Source organism: Trichosurus vulpecula, chromosome 1, assembly GCF_011100635.1.
Source record: "Trichosurus vulpecula isolate mTriVul1 chromosome 1, mTriVul1.pri, whole genome shotgun sequence".
Lineage (NCBI taxonomy): Eukaryota > Metazoa > Chordata > Mammalia > Diprotodontia > Phalangeridae > Trichosurus > Trichosurus vulpecula.
In genome coordinates this window covers 414,223,367-414,247,300 of record NC_050573.1, presented here as the reverse complement: position 1 = coordinate 414,247,300, position 23,934 = coordinate 414,223,367, and the positions used below count along the sequence as shown (strand labels likewise).

Sequence of the window (23,934 nt, the reverse complement as noted above, 5' to 3'; positions counted from 1 at the left end):
TGAGAAAACTTATGTGAGTTCATGCAAAATGAAGTGAGCAGAACCAGGAGAACATCGTAAACATTATTAGCAGTAATATAAGAATGATCAATTGTGAAATACTTACATACTTTTCTAAATCTCTGTTTCTATTGTTTTTGTTCACAAGATGGAAATGTCTTCTATAACTTCACACGTATAATTTATATATATAAAATCTTGCTTTCTTAAAGAGGGAGCATGGGAGGGAGAGAATAAAAAAAACTCAAAATTCCAAAAAAGATAGTCCAAAAAATTTACATGCAATTGGTAAATATTTAGTGAAATAAATGTGAGACTTTTTATCTGTATATTTTATGAACAAAATTAAACCTGTAACATTTTCTTCTGATTTTAGCTACATTGACTTTCTTTTTAGAAAAGATGTTAAAAATTTTTATATAATCAAAATATCTTTTTTCATTTATGATTCTTCTGTCTTCTATTGGTTATATTTTTCTTTTGTAACTGTAGAAAATATAAGATTTTATGAAGTTTCTTTTCATGTTAATAACACTTAAGCATTTGATATTTATCATCATGAAATCTACAAAGTATTGCGATGAACATAATTGTTTCTTTTTTGCCAGATTGCTATTTTTCTGAGCAGGGCTTATGGGAGAGTATGTTCACAGGAATTCATAGTCTTGAGTTTAATTTAAAAAATCAAATTAAACTTCTATGTGCATTTATTTCTAAGGCATGCTCATATATTACTCTATTCTACTTTTCTATTATCTAATAACAAATATTTTTGATAATTACTCTTTCTTAGCCATTTGGAATTTATTAGACTAATCACTTCTTTCTGCATTTTCAGATTGTTTGATATTTTGAATCTTATATTCCATCAAATGAATTATTTTTGTCTAACTTTAGATATATCCCTGGTATAACATGAGTGGGATAACAGTAAATTTGTTAAGTAATGATTATTATCAATATTTTTACCATATTAGCATGAATAAGCTACATTGTAGAAATTGTTCATTTCTTTCTATTTTGTGGTAATGGTTAGTCAAATTTAGATATAAGCTTTCATTTGGCAAAATTGCCAGAAGTCTCCTTATTGTTGTTGTTACTGTTCATTCATTCCAGGTTTCTCCAATTCTTTGTGACCTCATTATTTTGGCAAAGATACTAAAATGGTTTGCCATTTCCTTCCCCAGCTCATTTTACAGGTGGAGAAACTGAGGCAAATGGTAGTGTGACTTGCCCAGGGTCACATGGTGTCTGAGGCCAGATCTGAACTCAGGTCTTCCTGACTCCAGGCCTGGTACTCTATCCACTGTGGCATCTAGCGAGAAGTTTCTTTAACCTAACTTTAAAAGGTCAATCTGTGTGCATTCTACCTTTCCCATAAACTCACCTTTATTTTCTATCATTCTCTTTCAGGGACTTTATATTTCTAGTGAAATTAAATGCTACTAACTATTCCTCAAACTCAATATTCTATCTCCTCCCTCTAAGCATGCACACAAGGCTCTCCCATATTTAGAATGCACGTCCTCCTAATTTCTCGCTTTTCAGAATTTTTATACCTATAAAATTTAATTGCAGGAAGCCTTTACTAATCTCTGCCCCATGTCCCATATAGCTGCTCCTCAAATTATCTTGTATTTACTTATCTCTATGGGTACATATCTAGTTGAATATAATTATTTATATCTTTATATCCCTAGCATCTAGGAGAGTGGCTCTCACAGTCACAGATCTTAGTTTAAAGCTAGAATGGATCTCAAAGGTTACCTAATACAACCTCAAACTGACTTGCCTAAGATCACACAGGTAGTGTGAAAGATGGTTATTTATTTATACTTAATTAATGCTGAATTAATTGAATGGAATTCTAATTTCATTACACTTATTTTCCAAAATTCTTCAGACTGAAGTAATATTTGAAAAGGTTACACTCATAACTACAAGGGATTGGGAGTGTACCCTGAAATTCTCTATTGCGATGGAATTTTTCATTTGTATGTGTCATCTCTTCAACTTGATTGTAAACTTCTTGAGAGGGGTGATTATATTTTATGAAATTTTTATTTTCTAGGTCTGGGCTTAAACTTTTTCCACTAGCCAAGCATTTTCCCATTTGGCATCTTTGGTTGGCACTGAGGGGTCTAAGGGCATTGCAGTGCCAAGTGTGCATGCTTTGTGTTCAGAACCAAGGCTGCAGTAAAGTTGTGTGATGAAACACAGGCAAGCACTGCCAGAAATACCTTGGATTCATTACAGTTTTATTTTTAATTATGTTTTGGTCATTTTGCATTCAGAAACCTTTTACTGTTGGCAAGCAGTATCCCGTATGGGGTCGAGACCTACAATTTAAGAAGCACTGGGGTGAAGGAAGTCTCCTATCTTCTGCTCACTGGTAAGCCAATGCAATGGGAGACAAAATACCATGGAAAAATCATTTTCTTTCTTAAATTTCTCAAGAAGACATATTTTGTCCCCTTTCAGAGGGAAAATCCAGTTCACTCTCATTCATTTAATCAGTCTAAAATATTATATACTACTAGAGACTCCAATCATTTCATCCCAACACTTCTGCAAAATAAAAACAAGTTTACAAGAATACAGTAAATGTTTTGTGGCATCATTTATTATAGGAAACAATTTAATATCAGGTAAGTCTATCTTCGACTGAAATGAAGGAGATTTAGTTCCTGAGGGATCAAAGCACCTCATAAGACATATTATCTTTATGAAGTATAAAATACTTTACTATCAAAATATTTTACTATTAAAACCATATTATAGTGAAGTTCTAGTAGTGAATCCAAAGAGACAATGCATTTAAAATGCTTTGTAATCCTATCTAGACCAGCTTTGCAAAGCATTACTAATCCCAGAGTATATAGCAAGAGAAGATTCAGAAGAGATCCTGGGAAAGCTATGTGTATGAAAGTGGGTGAGAATGGTTTGATGAGAGGTCTAGGATAAGATGTTGGAAGATGGAAGAGAAAGCCATGAATCCACAAGGTAGGTTACATTGCTTCCACAATGAAGGTATGTGAATTTTGTAGTGGAAAGCACATAGTATGGTATTCATACATCTCCACTATCTACTTCAAAGACCATGAATAAAATTACTGAGGCTAGTTCAACAACAGTCATCTGGGGAATAACGTAACTGAGGTGGGGCAAGAATGACTGTGAACAGTAAGAAGGTTGGGTAAAATAATCCCTGAAATCTCTAAAAATAATCTCCTTCCAGGACTCTGAGCCAGGAAGAAGACAATTGCCCTAATTGCCAAACTCCTCCTGACTTCCTTCTTCACATCTTCTCCATAAGTGGATGGAATTAATGCAAGAAGTAGCATCAGGCTGTACCAAGTATGCACACACAGCCTTCACCTTCCTCTACTGTGGTTATTGTCCATTCTTTTTGCTGTTAGATATCTCATTTCTAGATAAAACAAAAATACTACTCTTATCTGTACTTCAATTATTATGTGAGAGAGAGGTTTTTGGGGAGGGGGTAGAGAAAGGAAATAAGTCTAAGATAAATAAGTTTGGACTCATACAGTAAATAATGTGAAGCTGGAAAATGGTAACTGAGGTAACTGAGCGAAAATTATGACTCAGGAAACTTCCCACCTGCTGGCATTCCCCACTGTTTCAGCCCTTAGCTAGGCCAAGGTCTCCCACCTCATCTGGGGCCATTTCCAATTGTCCCAATCTATATCTTACCATCGGACCCAGATGGCTCCAGAAAAGAGAATGAGGCTGGTGACTCTGCACAGCCTTCTCTCACTTAGATACAAGTCACTTACAAGTCATGGCATCACCTTCCTGATGTCATGGTCCTTTTTGAGAACAAAGAATAAACAGCAACATTTCATGATGATGAATGAGGTAAGAGCCAAGAAACATCTTAATTAGGATCTTCATTGTTAAACACTGTTCCTGTCACTATCTTTCTGTCTCTCCTGTCTTCCTCTTCTCCCTTTATCTCTTCCTCCCTTAACTCTGTTTTTCTCTTTCTCTCTGTCTCTCTTTCTTTCTCCATGTATCTCAGTCTCCATCACTCTTTTATCTTTGTCTCTGTCTCTCTGTCTGTCTCTGCAGGCTCTGTGTGTCTCTCTCTCCCTCCCTCTCTCATTCCTATCATATTTCAATCCTAAAACATAAGGACAAAAGAGGATAGAATATCATATATGCATCACATCATGTATTATATGTGTATGTGCATTATATATGTATGCTAACATATATGTGTGTCTATAATATTTCTCAAAATTTTTAGTGCTTCCACATAATGTCTGCACATTGCAAACAATACAGTAGAATAAACAAAATGAGCAACAGATGATATGCATGGGTGACATTGTCATTTCCTAAATAAGTCTGACTCATGAATGCTACAACTGTACAAATATTCCCTTGGCTTTTATAACAGGAAGAACATCTACATGGTAGACAGGATCTGTTGAACTAATTGCTAGCCATAATGGCAGTTTTACAAGTCAGAGACCATGCCACACAATGCAGAATACTGAAATGCAAAAAGAATCCAGTTCTACCATACATTAGTGGACCAAATTGGTGAATTTTTGTTCTGGATGAAAAAAAATTAATCACGTATTACAATTTTACACCTCATTTTTGTAATATTCATTCCATTTGTATTATTGTATTGTTTGAGAATACTGTTTATTTGATTCCTGACCATGCTTGCCCTCCCTTCTCACTTTCTCAAAAAAAATAGTGAGAAAATGTAGCTCTTATCCCTCATTGTAGAGGTAGAGTATTGAGGTACAAAATATTACACATGATACTGGATGTGGTTGATATTGTTTGCTTTTGATAAACTTTTTTTTGGGGAGGGCTTGCAAAGAAAGGCTCACTGAGTAGAAGGGGAGCACTTATTTAGAAATGAAGTGAAAATCACAATGTATCCACAAAGCTAAATAATACATAACATATTTAAAATTATGCTATGAATATGTTTTAACTTTATATGTGTGTGTGTATATATATATTTATATGTGTGTGCATATATTTATGCAATATATATATATATATATGTGTGTGTGTGTGTGTGTGTGTGTGTGTATGGGTATTTATAGGCATGTATATATGTATAATCCAGAAGCCTGGTGATGAATTTCTCTAATTTTTAATAGTCTTGTATTTGGACAACAGATACAGAGTATAGGACTCATACTTAAAGCCTTTGCATCTTAATAGCACCTGCCAGTACTTGGGATACACTGTCATGGAGAAAATAAAATCACTTCTTTGCCATGATGAGGTCTTCAAGGTACCATTGAGTAGAGCTTCCTCTTTAGCAATATCACTGATGAAAAGACTGATTGATCTGACCATCATGTAGAAATTAAGTCATAGAATTTCTGTACAGACAGGAGCATAATTGAGTATCTAGTTCTAAGGTTTCAATTTAGATGTGATTAAAATGAAACATGCAGTTAGTTAGAAAGCTATGTCCACAACTGCGGTTTCTAAATTCAAGATCACCATGTAATCTACCATATTGTCCTCACTTTTAGTGAGAATGCCAGAATGCCATTCTATCCTAAGGCTAATGATAAGAATGCCAAACAAACAAGGCCCCACCTAAAAAAAGAAAGATAAACAACAAGGTTCCTTATGTTTTACAGACTTTTCAAGTGCTTTCATAAATACACTGTACTAGGAAGAATAAGGAATCATTGAATTAAATTACCTACTGCACAGTAAACTCCAAAACATGTTTGGAGATTTAGGTATGCATTTCTTCCAACTTGTGATACTCATTTATTTTTTTCATCATCTCCTTTTTGCTTTGCTTTAGGACAATTGCTTTCTTCACATCAGTTTCTCCAGAACATGGATGGTGAGAAATTTCAAGATGTTTCTTCTTTCTTAATAAGGTTTATTTTCCATGGTTCTCTGAGTATAAATATAAGATGATGGCTCTAGTGTGGGATAGTGGAAAAAAAGCACTGATTCTTGGACCTGGATTTAAATGCTGCCGTTGATATTCCCATGTGACATTGGACAAATCATTTAGTATTCCCAGATCTTACTTTCTTTGTCTGTGAAGTGCAGGGGTTGCACTTGAAGGATTTTGGGGTCCCTTCAAGCTTCTCCATGAAAGCAATGAGTTTAGTGAATTGGATGTTTATTTTTTTAAATAAAATGTTATTACAAAAGCAAGTAGATAGTATCCCATGTTTAGGTCTGCTCTCTGTTGCATCTCTTCTTTTCATTTTTATTAATTTATTTATTTTTTGTTTTCATCATTCATTTCTACAAGATTTTGAGTTCTGAATTTTCTGCCCATCTCTCCCCTCACCCCCACCTCAAGATGGCATGCATCCTGATTACCCTTTCCCCCAGTCTGCCTTCTTTTCTATCACCCCCCTTATCCCCTTCCCCCTTTCTTTCTTGTAGGGCAAGATAATTTTTATACCTCATTGCCCGCACATTGTTGCATCTCTTTAGCCTGGTTCAATTACGTGCTTCATGTAAGGGAACAAATGGATAACACCTATCTGCCTCTTAAATTTAAAAATAATCAATTCCTTAATAACTTCTCAGATTCTCAAAAGAACAATAGCAGATACTAAGATACTAAAATAAAGAAATCAGGATACTTTACTGTTCAGTCAATATAATTTATTTATTGTAGCTACTTGTAAGGCTGTTAAATTGTTTATATATAAGAATAATTCTATACATGCACTCATCCCTTGCAAAAGATGCTGGTACATACACAGAAGTTATTTTCATGGGTGTTTTTCTGCTTAAGCTCCCCGTGAGTACTTCAAGGCAAGATTATCAATTACATCTTGTTATCTTTGGGCAAATGATAATACCAAATCAAGAAATATATTTGCTTCTCTGCCAAAGAAAATTTTAGCCTTCTTTCAATTTACTTGCTATTTTTTTTGCTTCTGATTTCATTTCTAGTCAGAATGTCAATAAAGATATCTTTGAGTTCATTCAGTTATACAAAAACCTGTTGGCCTTTCAGCAAAGATCACAGTTTGAACACCAACAGTTAGATTAGTTTTTACACAATCTAAAAGCTGTATAAACCTTAGCACACTCTACCTCTTTTTCTGCCCACTAATAAAGCCACATGGGATAATGGGCAATTTCATGTGTCAGCATGGACAGTCTTCTGATAATGCAAGCTTCCTATGTTTAACTAAGCTTCACTAAGATGACAGGTAGAAAATATGTTGCTAAGACTATGTTCAAAGCCTTTGCAGCCAAATTCAACCTACTAGAGCTTCTACTCCAAGGGCGCAGGCTAGGATCATGACCCACCCTCAAGCCATTTGCCAAAAGGACAATTGGTCATAGGTATTTTAGCCACAGCCTTAGGAACAACTCTTGTCTTGGTAAAAAATAGTGGGGATAGGTACATCAGAGAACTTTTTTGGTTTTAGAGGTATGAATAAGTTTCAGTTTTGCTCTCTTTGTCTGGAATACACTCCATCTTCACCTCAGCCTCTTGAAATCAATCCTTAGTTTCTTTCAAGATTCAGTCCAAGCACAGTCTTCTATGTGGAATTTTTGCTGATGCCTCTCCCCCTCACTCACTACCTCATTTCTAGTACCTTCCCTTCAAAAATTGTATGCTTATTTTGGATATATTATGTATATCATAATATACTATTAGAATGTAAGCTGCTTGAAGGCAGAGACTGCTTCATTTTAGTCTTTGTATGTCCAGTGCTTACTTAGCACAGTGCCCAGCTCGTAGCAGGAACTTTTTAAGTGCTTATTGAGTAACTGACTGATTTCTGCCAGAGATGTCGAAATAGGATCTTATAGAATCTTCATCTCATGCGATTCTCAGAACAACTTTGTAAAGAGAATGATATTATTAACCCCATTTTACAGATGAGGAAACTGAGGCTGGAGAAATTATGTGACTTGTTCAGAATCATATAGTAAGTATCTCAGTTGGATTTTGAACTGAGGTCTTCAGGACTCCAACTTTGCCCATAGGCATTTCTCTACTATAAACAACAATATACACATGCATGCACTTACAATACATACATACATACATGCATACATACATACATACATATATACATACATATGTATGTGTATATACACATAAGTGCATGCATGTGTGTGTGTGTATACTTACTCTGTGGTGTGGAGAAATGTAACTTACCCAAAAGGAAATAGGAGGGGAAAGGGATAAGAGAAATATAGAAATATATAGGTTGGGGCAGAGGATGATAAAAAGGAAGTCAGAATAAGAGAGGCAATGATTAATATAGACAAAATAGACTTTTGAGGAAGGACAGGAAAAGAGAGAGGGGGAGAGAGAGAGAGAGGGAGAGAGAGAGAGAGAGAGAGAGAGAGAGAGCCAGAGACAGACACAGACACAGACACAGACACAGAAACAAACAGAGGTAGAGGCAGAGATAGAGATAGAGAGGTAATGGAAGAAAACAGAATGGAGGGAAATACACAGAAGTGGACAGCAGAATGAATTAAATCTAGAATCTAACAATATGTTGTTTATAAGAGACACACAGAGAATTAAAATAAAGGGCTAGTGCAAAAACTGATATGCTTCAGGTAAACCAAAAAGAGGCAGGAGTAGCAATCATGATCTCAAATAAAGCAGAAGCAAAAATGGACCTAAATAAAATAGATAATAAGTGAAACTAGATTTTGCTAAATGGTGCCATAGAAAATGGAGTACTATCAAAAATATTTTACAGTAAATATCTATGATAAAGGCCTCATTTTGTAAATACACACTGAGAATAAAACTAAGTCAAGTTTATAGAAATATGAGCCATTCCCCAATTATTAAATAGTTCAAGGATGTAAATAGGCAGCTGCCTATAATCATATGAAAAAAATTTCTAAATCACTATTGACTAGGAAAAGGTAAATTAAAACAACTCTGAGGTATCACCTCACACCTATCAGAAATGTCAAATGCTGGGTGGGATGAGAGCAAAATAAGCAGACTGATGAATTATTGGTGGAGTAGTGAACTGGTCAAATCATTCCGGACAGCGCTTTGTAACTATGCCCAAAGAGCTATAAAAACTGCGTCTACCCTTTAACTCAGCAATACCACTGCTATGTCTGTATACCAGAGAGATAAAAGAAAAGAGACCTATATATTCGAAAATATGCATAGCAGCTCTTTTTGAGGTGGCAAAGAACTGGAAATTGAGGTGATGGTCATCAGTTGGTGAAGAGCTGAATTAGTTGTAGCATATGATTGTGATTGAGAACTATTGTGGGGTTGGTTTCAGAAAACCATAGCAACACCTTTATTAAATGAGGTGAAGTGAAGTGGAAAGAACTGGGAGATCATTGTTCACAGTAACTGTTTGTCGTTGTTGTTGTTGTCTTTGTTCTTCATTCTTGAAAAGGACCATGATATCAGAGAAGTGATGACAAGACTTGCAGTTGACTTTGATTTGAGTGTGAGGGCTGTGCAAGGTCACCAACCTCACTTTCTCCTCCAGAGCCATCTAGGTCCAGTGGTCTGATATTCACCAGGGTGACTGGAGATGGCCCAGAATGCACTGCGAGGCCTTGGCCCTTTCAGGCTAAGGTCTTACCGATGAGTTGCCTCTGCCTGTACCTGTGTTTCCTGCCCCTGCCCCTGTCCCTGCCCCTGCCTCTTCCTCTGCCGCTGCCTCCTCTCTGTGCTCCATTTCAATGACTGAAGGCTGCCTCCTTAACTTTGGGTTTAATGGCTAGATTTCTTTCTCAAATATCAAGTCTTAAACCCAATTCACTCTGGAGTTAATAGACTGGACAATAGGTCCCTGGTCTCCTAGCACAGAGTGAATGTAAATACCAAATAGTAATTGTTTCTCTTTTGGTCAGGAACCCTGAGGGTCATTCCCTCCCAGTTTGATTTTTTGGGGGGGGAGTTTCGATTAAAGGGGCCATCCCTTCTTTAACTTCTTAAGGAGGCCTTTTCATTGAATGGGCATTGCCTTACTCAAAGTGAGAACCTGAAAAGACAGTAACAGCAGTGTTGTAATGCTGATCAACTGTGAAAGACTTAGCTACTCTGAGAGATAACAATGACCCAAGACAATTCCGGAGCACTTGTAATGAAAAAACACTGTCCACCACCAGAGAGAGTATAAGTTGTAATATGATTTTCTCATGTTTTCTTGTTTTTGAAATATGGGTAATGTGGAATTATGTTTTGCACTGTTCCACATGTATAATCGATATCAGATTGTTTGCCTTTTTAGTGGATAGGAGAGTGGTGGAAAAGAGGGAGAGAATTTAGAACTCAAAATTTAAAATGGAAAAATGCTTAAAATAAATAAGGAAATTAAAATATAAAAAGCAAAATACCCAGAAAAAGTAACTAAATAGCTTACAAATCAAACAACTGAATACCACCTATTTTTTTAAAAGCTACAAAAGTTACTATTTTTGTTATTTTTGTCATCACCGTAATCAACAACAGCAACAGTTATCCTTCATATTTTTTGGTTGGAATTTAGATTGAAATGATCCAGGGACATTTCACTATCAGGCTCTTAGGCTTTTGTGATTGTCTTTTCTAATCAAATAAAAGTATTAGGACATTTACTCATCTTGTGTAGCTTTACTGAAAGCATATTTGGAACAATTCTATAGGATATATCTATTTCAATCTCTTCCTACATGTTTATGATTTCTTCTGTTGTATCTCTATATTTTAACAACTTTTCATTCCACCTAGTTTGGAAATTGTAAGCATTTGATTTAGCAACATCTATTAAAATCATCTTTCTTAAATGAATATGCGTTGATGTTAAGTCCATTTGATTGTGGGTAACTTTGTCATCATACTTTGGTGCTACTGCATTTTATTTGTCAAATTCTCTTGAAGTCTATTTGTAATACAAGAATTTGTCGTCGGTTAGCTTCTGAAGAGTAATTAACTTCCAGCGTCTATGCCTCAACATTTAATTGTGTCTTTCTAGGTATTCAAAATGTACTAACTCTTTGTGACCAGTAATGACATTCATTCATTGTTTCTACCATTTTCTTGCACTATTTGCATTAATAAATAAATCTGGGTACCTTAAGGATAATTCTCCTATAATTTCTGGTCACAAGGATATGACATATAATTGTTATTTTATTGTTGTTATTATGTAAAGAGTTTATGATTTGCTTGCACAGTCCAGTATTATTGGAAAGTCGTATTTAAAGGAAGATTTAAAGGAAGGTATGATGAATATCTCTGCCTATTCTATGGGTGAAATAACAAGAATAAGAACAAGAATATGATTATATAGTGCCAACTATGGGCCAGACATTGTACTAAGCAATTTACAAGTATCATCTCTGATAATGAAATATTTATTCTGATCTCATAAGCTATTTAATCTAAAATTAGAGATTTTATACTGTATAGAACCAAATTAGTAGGAAAATTTCAACACTGAAATAGACTGGTAACTGTGGCAATTAAATCAGTGGTAGGAGATTAAAGGAAATTATTTCCTAAATAGAACTAAAAAGCCAAAAAGTATTACCTATATCATTATACTCTTAGAAATAGTTTTCAAGTGTATTATTGTTCTACTCTTCCAAGTTTCAGGATAGTCATTAAATTCATTAACGTTCGAATTAAAACATTGTTTTACCAATCATGGACTTTTAAAAAAAATGCGATTCTATCCATCTTGTTCATCTCGTAAATTTATTTTTAATTTTTTCAATGGAAAATTTAATATAGTGAGCTAGTTTAGTTTAACAATATGTGGCTAGAATTGATCCAAGATTCTACCAAAATATCCATTGCATTTACTGTATTTCAAGTATATTTTTTACCACAAAGTAAGATGTTACCTAAGCTATCCTGGAGAGCAGGATAACCTGACTGAGGATTTAGTCACTCCTCCGCCCCAACCCCTTTTTAAGTGGAAAAGATTCAGGAGTTGTGTGGGATCATTAGTAAATATGACAGATTGAATGTCACTAACCAATCAAAAGAAGACAGGAATGGATTATCTTTGTGAAAACAGCACAAACTGGGGGTTTTAGTGGCCTTTTGACAAGAATGCCAAAGGAAGCTTCTGGCCACTTACAATAGAATGTTAATAGCTTATGTCACTTTTACACTGACAGCTCTGAAGTGAGAGGCCACTAATCTCTGTTTGTAATATCCACAGCTGAAGAAAAAAAATAAGTCTTTCTGCTTAAGCATGGGATCAGCATCAACAGTCTAAAAATTTAGGGAATGCTATACAACATGTCTGAAAGTAGGAGGGAATAAAAGAAGGTGTTGGAATGGGTTCTTTTTATTGTTATTTTCTCATGCACTGATATACCTGATTAAAATGGAATGCAGCTTTCAAGACCGATTAGCTAACAAATCAACCCTTTTGGGGGCTGTGTCTACATCAAGCACACAATTTAGATATAAATCATCACACAGATTTATCAAAGAGACGAAGGCCACTGTGCATTCATAGTCTGGGCTTTGGCTAAGGTCAACCTGGAATTTATAAAAGTAAATTAAATCAGAAGGAAATATTCTTTGTTAGGGAGTGGATGCCCCAAAACTAAAATGGAATCTGTTCATCAGCTCAACATTATTCAGGCACGTAAAAAGGAGACATTTTAACAACCCCTGGCTCAATTAGGCATCAAATGTGATTCTGGCAGGAACCTGGCATACTTCTTCATTCTCAGGAGGTTTAGATGGTGTTATTTACAATTTCTTCCCCAATGAATGCCCTAAAAAACTCTGGACATAATCGTAACTTATGCACCAATCTCATAATTCTCAGCTTGACAGATCAGTTGGACATCCTTCATCTAATTAGGTGGCACTATAGTGGCACTTGAAATGTAGTAGCTCAGTGCTCAGCTTTGAAGGAACAAGAGAAGGTAAAGGGTACATTTATGAAATTACTTTATATAGATATCAGAGGAATTTGAGATTCCGAAAGTTCAATGGCCAACATAAAAAAATAAAAACAAATGGTAAATAATGCCACAGATAGCAATGGCTTAATTACTCTGGAAATTTCCCACAAAGATTCAATAAGTTCAAAACCCACGTTAGTCCATTTGCGATTTTCTACGTTGTTCCTTACACAATTACCGATTAATTTACCTGAATCTCAGCAGTTTATCCTGTGGAAAAAATGTACTTTTCTTAGATGCCAACCATCCTAATGATCTGACTCATGCTTTTGGTACCAAAAAAGTCATCTCTTAGGTAATTGGCAAAATTGCAGTCATAATGGCTCCTCCTTATGGTTAGGGGCTTCAATTTCCCCAACAAAGAAACCTCAAATATTCCCCCCTTCCCATGAAATATATTGTAAAAACCTGACTAGTAACATGTTTCCATTCTTGAATTTTCTGTACGTGTCATCTAAAGGGTTACATTTGAGAAACAAGTAAAATTCTTTTTATTTGTTCAGATGTTACTTATTGTTCCCTTTCCCCCTTTTAGTCTTACTTTAGTTCATTAGATGCAGTAATATCTCCCTTGTCTGTGACAATTTCCATTAATATCTCAAACAGCAGCTATTAAGTCTCATTACAAGAAAAGATTATAGAAGGATACCGCATACAATAACAGAGAAGATAAAGACAATAGATAAAGACAATTTTCATTTGTTTCTTTGTTCTTAAGATGCAAATCAAACTTGAAGCTTCTTTTAGCCTGCTTTTTCTTACTTTGGGCTTTCAAAGCTTTCCAAAAGGAAAACCCTTCACGGCCAAATAAATTCTCGTATTTGGATTATTCATTTCTCAAATTTCAACAAAAGAAATGTAGCTCCTGTCAGAAATTTGCCACACTTATTACTTTCAAAAATCTCATTGTCAGAAAATACAAAAATCTTTTAGAGTTTCATCATTTGCATAAGCTATTCGGGGAAACTGAACAGTAGGCTATAATGAAGCTAATTAATGGTTGTTTCAAAGACACTTTATAAGGTGGTCATTATTACCAACAATATAGTCTATCATTCCATCAAAATACTTAAAAGATCAATTCTTAGACAATTATCCAAACGTATCCATGGGAAACTAGCTGTGTGTAAAACTCATTCAATATCCCACAAGAAATAAACTGTTCAATATGTGTTATTTACCTTGGCTAATAGCTATTTACAATTGTGGATTTAGTTCTTGAAGAAGGAGTCAGAGGCTGAGATGAAAAGTAATACACTTCCATTTGAAACAATGAATATCAATATTTACTGTGAAACAACCTAAAATAAGTATTTTCATCAGTTTTATCTTTAATATAAATACTTTGTTAATGAGCAGCACCTGTTTAATGAGTAATCAAAGCTCCATCAGAATTTATTCCTGGTCAGTCATAACTAATGTTGAGTAACCAGGCCTTTGTTTCAATAGATTTGATAACATCTCTAGCTATTCAACAGCATAGAAACACCTAAGTGTAGCTCCTCTTTACCAAAAGCAATTACTTAAAATGATGATTTTATCCAGAAATTGAAACAATCTAAGTAAGTAAACAACTATTAGCCCAAAGATCTTAGAAACCACCTACTCAGCAAATATCTGGCTTACTTGCCAGACAGAGAGTAATGGATGCCAAAGGCAAACCTTGGTAAGAATATAAATGTATTTGTACAATTACAAGTAGAAGGGTGATGGATGATTATGTGTAGTGTCATGTCATAAAGCAGATATGAGAGCAGGGGAAAGTAATACCAATTTAAAAGTAAATGGCTGAGATAATCTAATTGAGCAGTCATCTATGGACAGGTAAATGGGAGAACTACGAACAAAACAAAAATGAAAAAAACAAAGATTTGCAAAAAATTAAAAAAAGAAATTTTCTCCACCAAGGACTTTTGATCCACCACACTTGGATCCTAATATCACATTCCCAGATGTGCTTATCTGTAACAAGTAGAAAGCACAAAGACAGGTAAGGCAGATATATTGGGCCAAATCTATATAGAGAAGATATGTTCTGGAGGTGATAGAAATATATGGGATGTTGAGGGATAAATAATAGATAAGGTATATAAAGGAGGGGGTGATATCAAAGGTTTGTAAAACTTCTTGGATATTACTAATACTGAACAAGGTTAATAAGAGACCATCAATATTGTGCCAACCAGATGCCTAATCTACCATGTATGCAAAATGATTACAAAAGTAATCAATATGTGATTCAAGGGCTTCTTTGATAAGGGTATTAATGTTGTTGGTGTTGGTGTTCATCAATCTCGAAGAGGACCAATGTTATAAAGAAGGTGATGTCTTCACTTGCAAGTGAATTGGATTTGAATGAGGCAGAGCTGTGCAAGGTCATAAGCTTCTCTCTCCCCTCCATAGTCAGAACTAGTAAACTTTTGTAAGTATTACTAAAAAGAAATAACTGTTTGGGGTTCAAATGAGAGAGTGTGTGTAAACTGCCTTGCCCACCTTAAAGTGCCATATGAATGTCAATCATCAATATAATTGTTACATGCCAAAATGACAGTGATTCAGAATAGTTAAAAATGTGATAATGGCACGTAGGGTATGCTAACTAAAAAAAGCATTCAACTCATTGAGAAATTTTATTATAACAGAACTTAGCTACAACAGGGTTTCCAAAATAAATTATTTGGTACAATGTAGATGCTTCAGGGCCTGAAAAGAGGTGTTAATTAATAGAAGATGCTCAATGTAACAAAGTCTTACATAGAAGAGTAATCAAAGAATACTTTTAGATGGGAACTCTAGTGCAATTCTTTTAAAATATCTCCTACCTCATGTATAAATGCATCTAGAGATTGAATTATAAGGTGATTAAGTGATTTCTATTCAGTTGCAGATCAGTAACATAGAAAAGCATGATTAATAAATATTTAAGGAATTAAAATATAAATACAATAAGTCAATTATATACAGTATATACTAAACATATTATATATGTATACATATACCTTTATATAAATATCAAGAGTAATTCCTTAATCAATAAGGGGGCAAAGAATACAAACAAGTAATTTTCCAATGAAAAATTGAAAACTATACATGATCATCTTTGCTTCAAATCACTGATGGTAAAAAGAAATGCAAGATAAAATATCTATGAGGTTTCAAGTCCATGAAAATTGGTAAAGATGCGAAAGATAAGAACAGTTCATGTTAGAGGGGCTCTGAGAAGATAAGCACTTTTATTGGCTATTGGCTCAACATCATGGATTGAATTTGCAATTAAGCAAGAAGAGTGACTAAATCATCTATGTTGTTTCCCCAGAATTTCTGCTATTGGGTATACAACCCAAGAAAGTCAATGCCAGAAACACAGATCCAAGATGTACTAAAATGAACATAGATGTTCTATTTGTGGTAGAGAATAAAGGGGGAAGAATGAATGCTCCTTGCTATCAAGGATGATTTTATTTTTTTTTCCTTTTATATCCACAGTGCCTAGAAAATAGCCCAGCAAATAGTAGGCACTTAATCAGACATGAATGAATTGAAATGAAATCAAATCAAATTAAGAGGGCTCATAAATTGTAAAATGGCTGAAAAAAATCTGTGATATATTAATAGAGTGGAATGTTATTTTGGAGAAATTAGGAATATGAGGAATTCAGAGAAACATGGGAAGATCTATATAAACTGATACAGAAGAAAATAAGTGAAATCAAGGGAAGAATATACAAAGAACCTACAATGATTGAAATTAAAAGTTCACTAAAAGGAATTTGAACTTTGAGTAATTGGGACATCAAATAATGATGCATAGAGAAAGGGCAGAATATTTTACAACTTGTCAGATGTCATCACTATATCAGACATTTTTCTTCATTGCTTTTCTTTCTCAAAAGGGAGATGTCAAACTTGGACAGAGTGCTTTGAAATAACTGTGATAAAAGACATCAGTGCAACATATTTGTTAAAATGAGGAATGGAATAAAAAGGAAAGAAAATTAACAATAAAACCAGCACCTTTTCCCTAAGCTTCCCCCCCCGCCTTTTTTCTGGATTTGTCTTTTTTGAAAAAGCCCACAGCTTGGCAAAAGCTTTTTTCCAATGTTATTTACATTTGTGAAAACTTAAATAGTTGCATGTTGATTAACTAAAAATATGATAATCAGCCCACACATTTTATTAGGACACATAATGCACAATTCGTACCTTAAAAGTGCCGTTTGTTCACAAAGGTATTGCAGAATTATTGGTAAGTGCTATTTAATAACATTTTAAAATTGGAGTGATTATTAACAGAACAACTCAGAAGTATACAAATAAAGATAAAAGCAAGAGAGGCAGCCTTTCAATGCATTTGGGCTCAAGGTAGTGGTAGAAGGGTTCACAATAATCATCATACATTTATCACTTTCCTGAAGTTGTATTCATAGAATCCTAGATTTTAGGGACAGAAGAAAACTTAAAGGTCATCTATTCAAATTTTCACATTTTACGGATGAGAAAACTGGGGTACAGTAAATTGCCTAAGGTCAACAAGTATGGGCTTTCATAAGTGACATATTTGGATATCATAGCCAGCTATAGACTCCAAATTTAATTATTGCAACACTATACCTTGCTTTTAGAATATACACATTTTCATTCACTTTAGAAACAGGCATTCTCCCTTTTCATCATAAGAAACTCAATTTTAAAATACCCTGCCTATCCACAGTGGAAACACAATAATTCTCTTCTCTAGATCTTTTTTCCCAATTTCTTAGCTGGAACAAGGCTCTTTTTCTACTTATTACCCTGGGATAGTCTCTCATTCACTGTCTCTAGGGAAATTTTTTGAGGGGGAGGAGTAGAATGAGTAATCTGGATAATCCAGCCACTGAAATCTAGCTTCTTTTCTCTCAAGCATCATCAGATGGCTTTTCATAATTCCTTCTCCTACTCTTTCCCTTCTCTAATTTAATGTTCTCTGGCTTTTCTTTTCATTCTAATAAATTTCTGAAAATCCAGTTTAGGTCTCCTTCTCTGCTTTCAACTCTACCTCCTATTTTCTTTGTTCTTTTTCTTCTTGTTTCTATTTGGCCTCCTATTGTCTTTGCTTTGCCGGTAACAGCAATCTCAATGGCTAATCTTACCCTTCTTGTTTGTACATACCTAAACATACTAAGGAGAACCTTATATTCCAACACCATCCACCCACCTGTTTGTTTATTCCTTTCTTTTTTTTAATTTATTTTTATTTTTAGTTTACAACAGATGGTTCTACATAATTTTGAGTTGCAGATTTTCTCCCCTCCCTCCCCCCTCCCTCCCAAAGATGGCATGGAATCTCATATAACTACCACGAATGACTTCGCATTGAATTAATTTATACACTAGTCAAGTTGCAGAGAAGAATTATGAGCAATGGAATGAATAATGAGAAAGAAGAAACAGAACCAAAAAAAAAAAACAAAAACAAACAAAAAAAAACAACCCAAAAACAAAAACAAAAGAGAAGAGAAAAAGGTGAGCATGAAGTGTGCCTCAATCTGCATTCAAACTTCATAGTTCTTTCTCTGGATGTAGATAGCATTCTCCATTGTGAGTCCTTTGGAGTTGTACCTGCACCTTGTGTTACTGAGAGGAGTGAAGTCTGTCAGGGTTGGTCCTCAAGGAATCCATATATCTGTGGTTGTGTACAGTGTTCTCCTGGCTCTGCTCTGCGCACTCAGCATTATGTCGTGTAGGTTTTTCCAGGTTGTTATGAAGTCCGTATCATCCCCATTTCTTATGGCACAATAGTATTCCATTACCTTCATATACCACAGCTTGTTCAGCCATTCTCCAATTGATAGGAATCCCTTTGATTTCCAATTCTTGGCTACCACAAAAAGAGCCGCTATAAATATCCTTGTACATATGGGTCCTTTTCCAGCTTGTGTGATTTCTTTGGGATACAACCCTAGAAGTGGTATTGCTGGGTCAAAGGGTATGAATATTTTATAGCCCTTTGGGCATAGTTCCAAATTGCTCTCCAAAATGGCTGGATCAGCTCACAATTTCACCAGCAAGGTAACAATGTTCCAATTTTCCCACACCCCTTCCAGCATTTGTCATTTTCCTGTTTTGTTATTTTAGCCAATCTGACAGGAGAGATGTGGTATCTAAGAGTTGTTTTGATTTGCATTTCTCTAATCAGTAGTGATTTAGAGCATTTTTTCGTATGTCCATAGATAGCTTTAATTTCTTCCTCTGAAAATTGCCTGTTCATATCTTTTGACCATTTCTCAATGGGGGAATGGTTTATATTCCTATATATTTGGCTCAGTTCCCTGTATATTTTAGAAATGAGGCCTTTATCAGAGATACTAGTTGTAAAGATTTTCTCCCAATTTTCTGCTTCCCTCCTAATTTTTGTTGCGTTGGCTTTTTTTGTACAAAATCTTTTCAATTTAACATAATCAAAATTATCCATTTTGCATTTTGTAATGCTCTCTATCTCTTGTTGGGTCATGAATTCTTTTCTTTTCCATAAATCTGATAAGTAAACTATTCCTTGCTCTCCCAAATTACTTATAGTATCAGCCTTTACTCCTAAATCATGAACACATTTTTTTTTAAAAAAATAAATTTCTTTATTTATTTTTAGTTTACCACGCACGGTTCTACATAGTTTTGAGTTCCAGTTTTTCTCCCCACCCTCCCCCTTCCCTCCCCAAGATGGCATGAAGTCTCATTTAACTGTCATGTATAACTTCGCATTGAATTAATTTATGCACTAGTCAATTCGTGGAGAAGAATTTTGACCAATGGAATGAATCATGAGAAAGAAGAAACAGAACCAAAAAAAAAAAAAACCCCAAAAACAAAAACTAAAGAGAAGCAGAAAAGGCGACCATGTAGTGTGCCTCAGTCTGTATTCAAACTTTGCAGTTCTTTGTCTCGATGAAGATAGCATTCTCCATCGTGAGTCCCCTGGAGTTGTCCTTGCCCCTTAGGTTGCGGAGAAAAGCGCAGTTTGTCAGGGTTGGTCCTCACGGAATCCATATATCTGTGGCTGTGCACAACGTTCTCCTGGCTCTGCTCCGCTCACTCAGCATTATGTCATGTAGGTTTTTCCAGGTTGTTATGAAGTCTGCATCATCCCCATTTCTTATGGCACAATAGTATTCCATTACCTTCATGTACCACAGTTTGTTCAGCCATTCCCCAATTGATGGGCATCCCTTTGATTTCCAATTCTTGGCTACCACAAAGAGGGCCGCTATAAATATTCTTGTACATATGGGTCCTTTTCCCGCTTGCGTGATTTCTTTGGGATACAACCCTAGAAGTGGAATTGCTGGGTCAAAGGGTATGAACATTTCTATAGCCCTTTGGGCATAGTTCCACACCGCCCTCCAAAATGGCCGGATCAGCTCACAACTCCACCAGCAATGCAACAATGTTCCAATTTCCCCACATCCTTTCCAGCATTTATCATTCTCCTGATTTGTTATTTTATCCAATCTGACAGGAGAGATGTGGTATCTAAGAGTTGTTTTGATTTGCATTTCTCTAATCAGCAGTGATCCAGAGCATTTTTCCATATGCCTGTAGATAGCTTTAATTTCTTCCTCTGAAAACTGCCTGTTCATATCCTTTGACCATTTCTCAATTGGGGAATGGCTTGTATTCCTATATATTTGGCTCAGCTCCCTGTATATTTTAGAGATGAGGCCTTTATCAGAGATACTAGTTGCAAAGATTTTCTCCCAATTTTCTGCTTTCCTCCTAATTCTTGTTGCATTGGCTTTTTTTGTACAAAAACATTTCAATTTGACATAATCAAAATTATCCATTTTGCATTTTGTAATGCTCTCTATCTCTTGTTGGGTCATGAATTCTTTACTTTTCCACAAATCTGATAAGTAAACTATTCCTTTCTTTCCCAAATTACTTAGAGTATCAACTTTTACTCCTAAATCATGAACCCACCTCTTTACATCTCTTACTGAACTTATTTATTTTGAGGTTAGATTTATCAAGTTCAGAAAGGGGGAAGTTGAGGTCTCCCAATATTATAATTTTGCTGTCTATTTCTTCCTGTAACTCCCTTAACCTCTCCTCTAAGAATTTGTATGCCTTACCACTTGGTGCATATATGTTAAACAATGATATTGCTTCATTGTTTATGGTTCCTTTTAGCAGGATATAATGTCCTTCCTTATCTCTTTTAATTAAATCTATCTTTACTTTTGCTTTGTCTGAAATTAGGATTGCTACACCTGCTTTTTTTACTTTAGCTGAGGCACAATATATTTTACTCCAGCCTTTTACCTATACCCTGTGTGTATCCCCCTGCTTCAAATGTGTTTCTTGCAAACAGCATATTGTAGGATTATGGTTTTCAATCCATTCTGATATCTGCTTCTGTTTTATGAGCGTGTTCATCCCATTCACGTTCAGAGTTATGATTTCTATCTGTGTCTTTTTCTCCATCCTATTTCCCCCTATTAATGCTTTTATTTCTCCCTTTCCCCTTCTCCTCCTCCACAAAGTTTTGCTTTTGACCACCGCCTTCCTCAGTTTACCCTCCCTCTTTATTCCCCTCCCTTATCCTACCGTTTCCCATTTGCTACTTCTCCCCTCCCTTCTGACCACCCCCTTTTCCCCCCTTCCCCTCCTACTTCCTGTGGGTCAAATTAGATTTCTAAACTTATCAGGGTATGTTATTCCCTTCTTGAACCAGATCAGATGACAGTGACACTCAAATACTGCTCTTCTCCCTCCCTTCTTTCCCTCTACTATAATGTTTTTGTGCCTCTTTACATCTCTTACTTATGTTTTTTATCTTTACATCAGTTAATTTATACAGGCATTCACAATCTATGTGTATCCCTTTCAATTGTCATAATAGCTGTACCATTCTCAAGACTGACATATATATGTATATAAATAAAACATACATATGATGATATAATCCCACATAAAGATACAGACAACCTGCCCTTATTGGTTAATAAGGTTTGTGGGGGGTTTCCCCCTGGTTACCTTTTTATGTCTCTCTTGAGTTTTGTATTTGGAGATCAAATTTTCCATTGAGTTCTGGCCTTTTCATCAGGAAGGTCTGGAATTCCCTTATTTCATTGAATGTCCATCTCCTTGCCTGAAAAATTATGCTTAGTTTTGCTGGGTAGTTGATCCTTGGTTGTAGTCCCAGCTCTTTTGCCCTTCGGAATATTATATTCCAAATTCTCCTGTCTTTTAATGTGGAAGCTGAGAGATCCTGCATGATCCTTACTGTAGTTCCACGATATTTGAATTGCTTCTTTTTGGCTGCTTGCAGTATTTTCTCCTTTAGTCTATAGTTCTGAAATTTGGCTATAATATTTCTTGGTGTTTTCAGTTTGGGATCTCTTTCAGGGGGTGATCGGTGAATTCTTTCAATGACTATTTTGCCCTCTGGTTCTAGGACCTCTGGGAAGTTGTCTTGGATAATTTCTTCGAAGATACTGTAAAGGCTCTTTTTTTCATCGTGGATCTCCGGTAGACCAACAACTCTTAAATTGTCTCTCTTGGATCTATTTTCCAGGTCAGTTGTTTTCCCAATCAGATATTTCACATTTTTTTCTATTTTTTCATTCTTTACATTTTGTTTTACTACTTCTTGGTGCCTCATAGATTCATTAGCTTCCACTTGCTCAACTCTAATTTTTATTGAATTAGTGTTTTCATTTTGCCTTTGAGTCTCCTTTTCCAATTGGTTGATTTTGCCTCTCAGGGTGTCATTTTCTCTCTCTAGATTCTGAATCTCCATAGCCATTTACCAATCTTATTCTTTAGGGACTTTTCCATTTTTTCAATGTTTTCTTTTACCTCCCTAATTTGGTTTTTAAAATCCTTCTTTAGCTCTTCCAGCAATGCTTTTGGGGCTGGAGACCAGTTCATATTACCTTTTGAGGTATCCAATGTATCTACAGTGTCATTGCTGTCCTCTTCCATATTGGTATTTTAATCCTGCCTGTCTCCATAAAAAGAATCTATTGTCCTCGGTTTTTTTGTGTTCTTCTTCATGTTTGTTGGTTTGCCTTTTCCTGGCTTTACAACGAATTTCTACCTTGGGGCCTCAGGGCTCTCTGTCCCAGATTTCTTATTCTGGGGATTGTGAGTCTAGAATTATAGCCTTCATTTTCCTGAGGTGTGGGGGAGGGGTCTGGCTCCCTGATGTCTCACTCCCTACGGGTGCTCTCCAACACTTGCTTTTCAGCAATGGTCTCAGCTGTTTGTTGTTTGAGCTGATGTCTGGCACTTCCCTTGGGGGAGCAAGATTACGTCTGGGCTCCTGGTGTTGACCCCTGCCGATTCTGCCCCTCTGGGACTGATGAACTTCTACTATTTGACCACTGAAGCCCCACTTCTTTCTGCTCAGTTCCAGCATTCTTCCCCCCCGCCCAGGAATTCTCTGGGTGGGGAGGGGAGGTATTAGAGCTCTTTACCTGGCCATTACGTCTCCCGGAAGTTCAAAAACCAAGTTTCTGGGCTGCAAGAGAAAGGACTTGGTATTTCCCAGTTGGTGGTGTTGCGCTGCCTCTCATCGCTTCCAGAGACTGCCGTCCTGTGTTGGGGGTCCTGGGGATCTCCACCAGTTTTGGGCGCCCAGCTTTCTCCCAGCCTGTCTCCCATGTGTATTTCCCAGCCCGCCGCTTCCGCTTTGGTCTGGAGCAGCTCGCACCAAGCACTCTCTGAGCCTACAGATTCATGCCTTCGGGTTTTTAGACTCTCCCGGCTGGGAGATTCGCCCCACGTAGACTGCTCGCAGTTTCTAACTCTCTCAAATCTGCTCAAATTCACTTTTTTATAGGAATCTGACAGACCTTGTGAGAGAGCTCCGGTAAAACGCTGCCTTCATGCGGCCATCTTGGTTCCGCCCCTCCCCCCTTGTTTATTCCTTTCAAGGAAATCTATTAAGCCTCTATAATACCATTGCAATACTATTGTGTTATATTCTTAGGTCACTACTAATAAATAAGACTCAGATGATAAAAACAGGTATTAGGAGAG

General features: G+C 35.9%; 1 pseudogene; it reads right to left on the bottom strand.

The window, feature by feature from the left end:
• The window catches only part of LOC118839199, a 48,353-nt pseudogene extending 24,976 nt beyond the window's left edge, over window positions 1-23,377 (bottom strand).
• Between the last annotated feature and the right edge of the window lie 557 nt (window positions 23,378-23,934).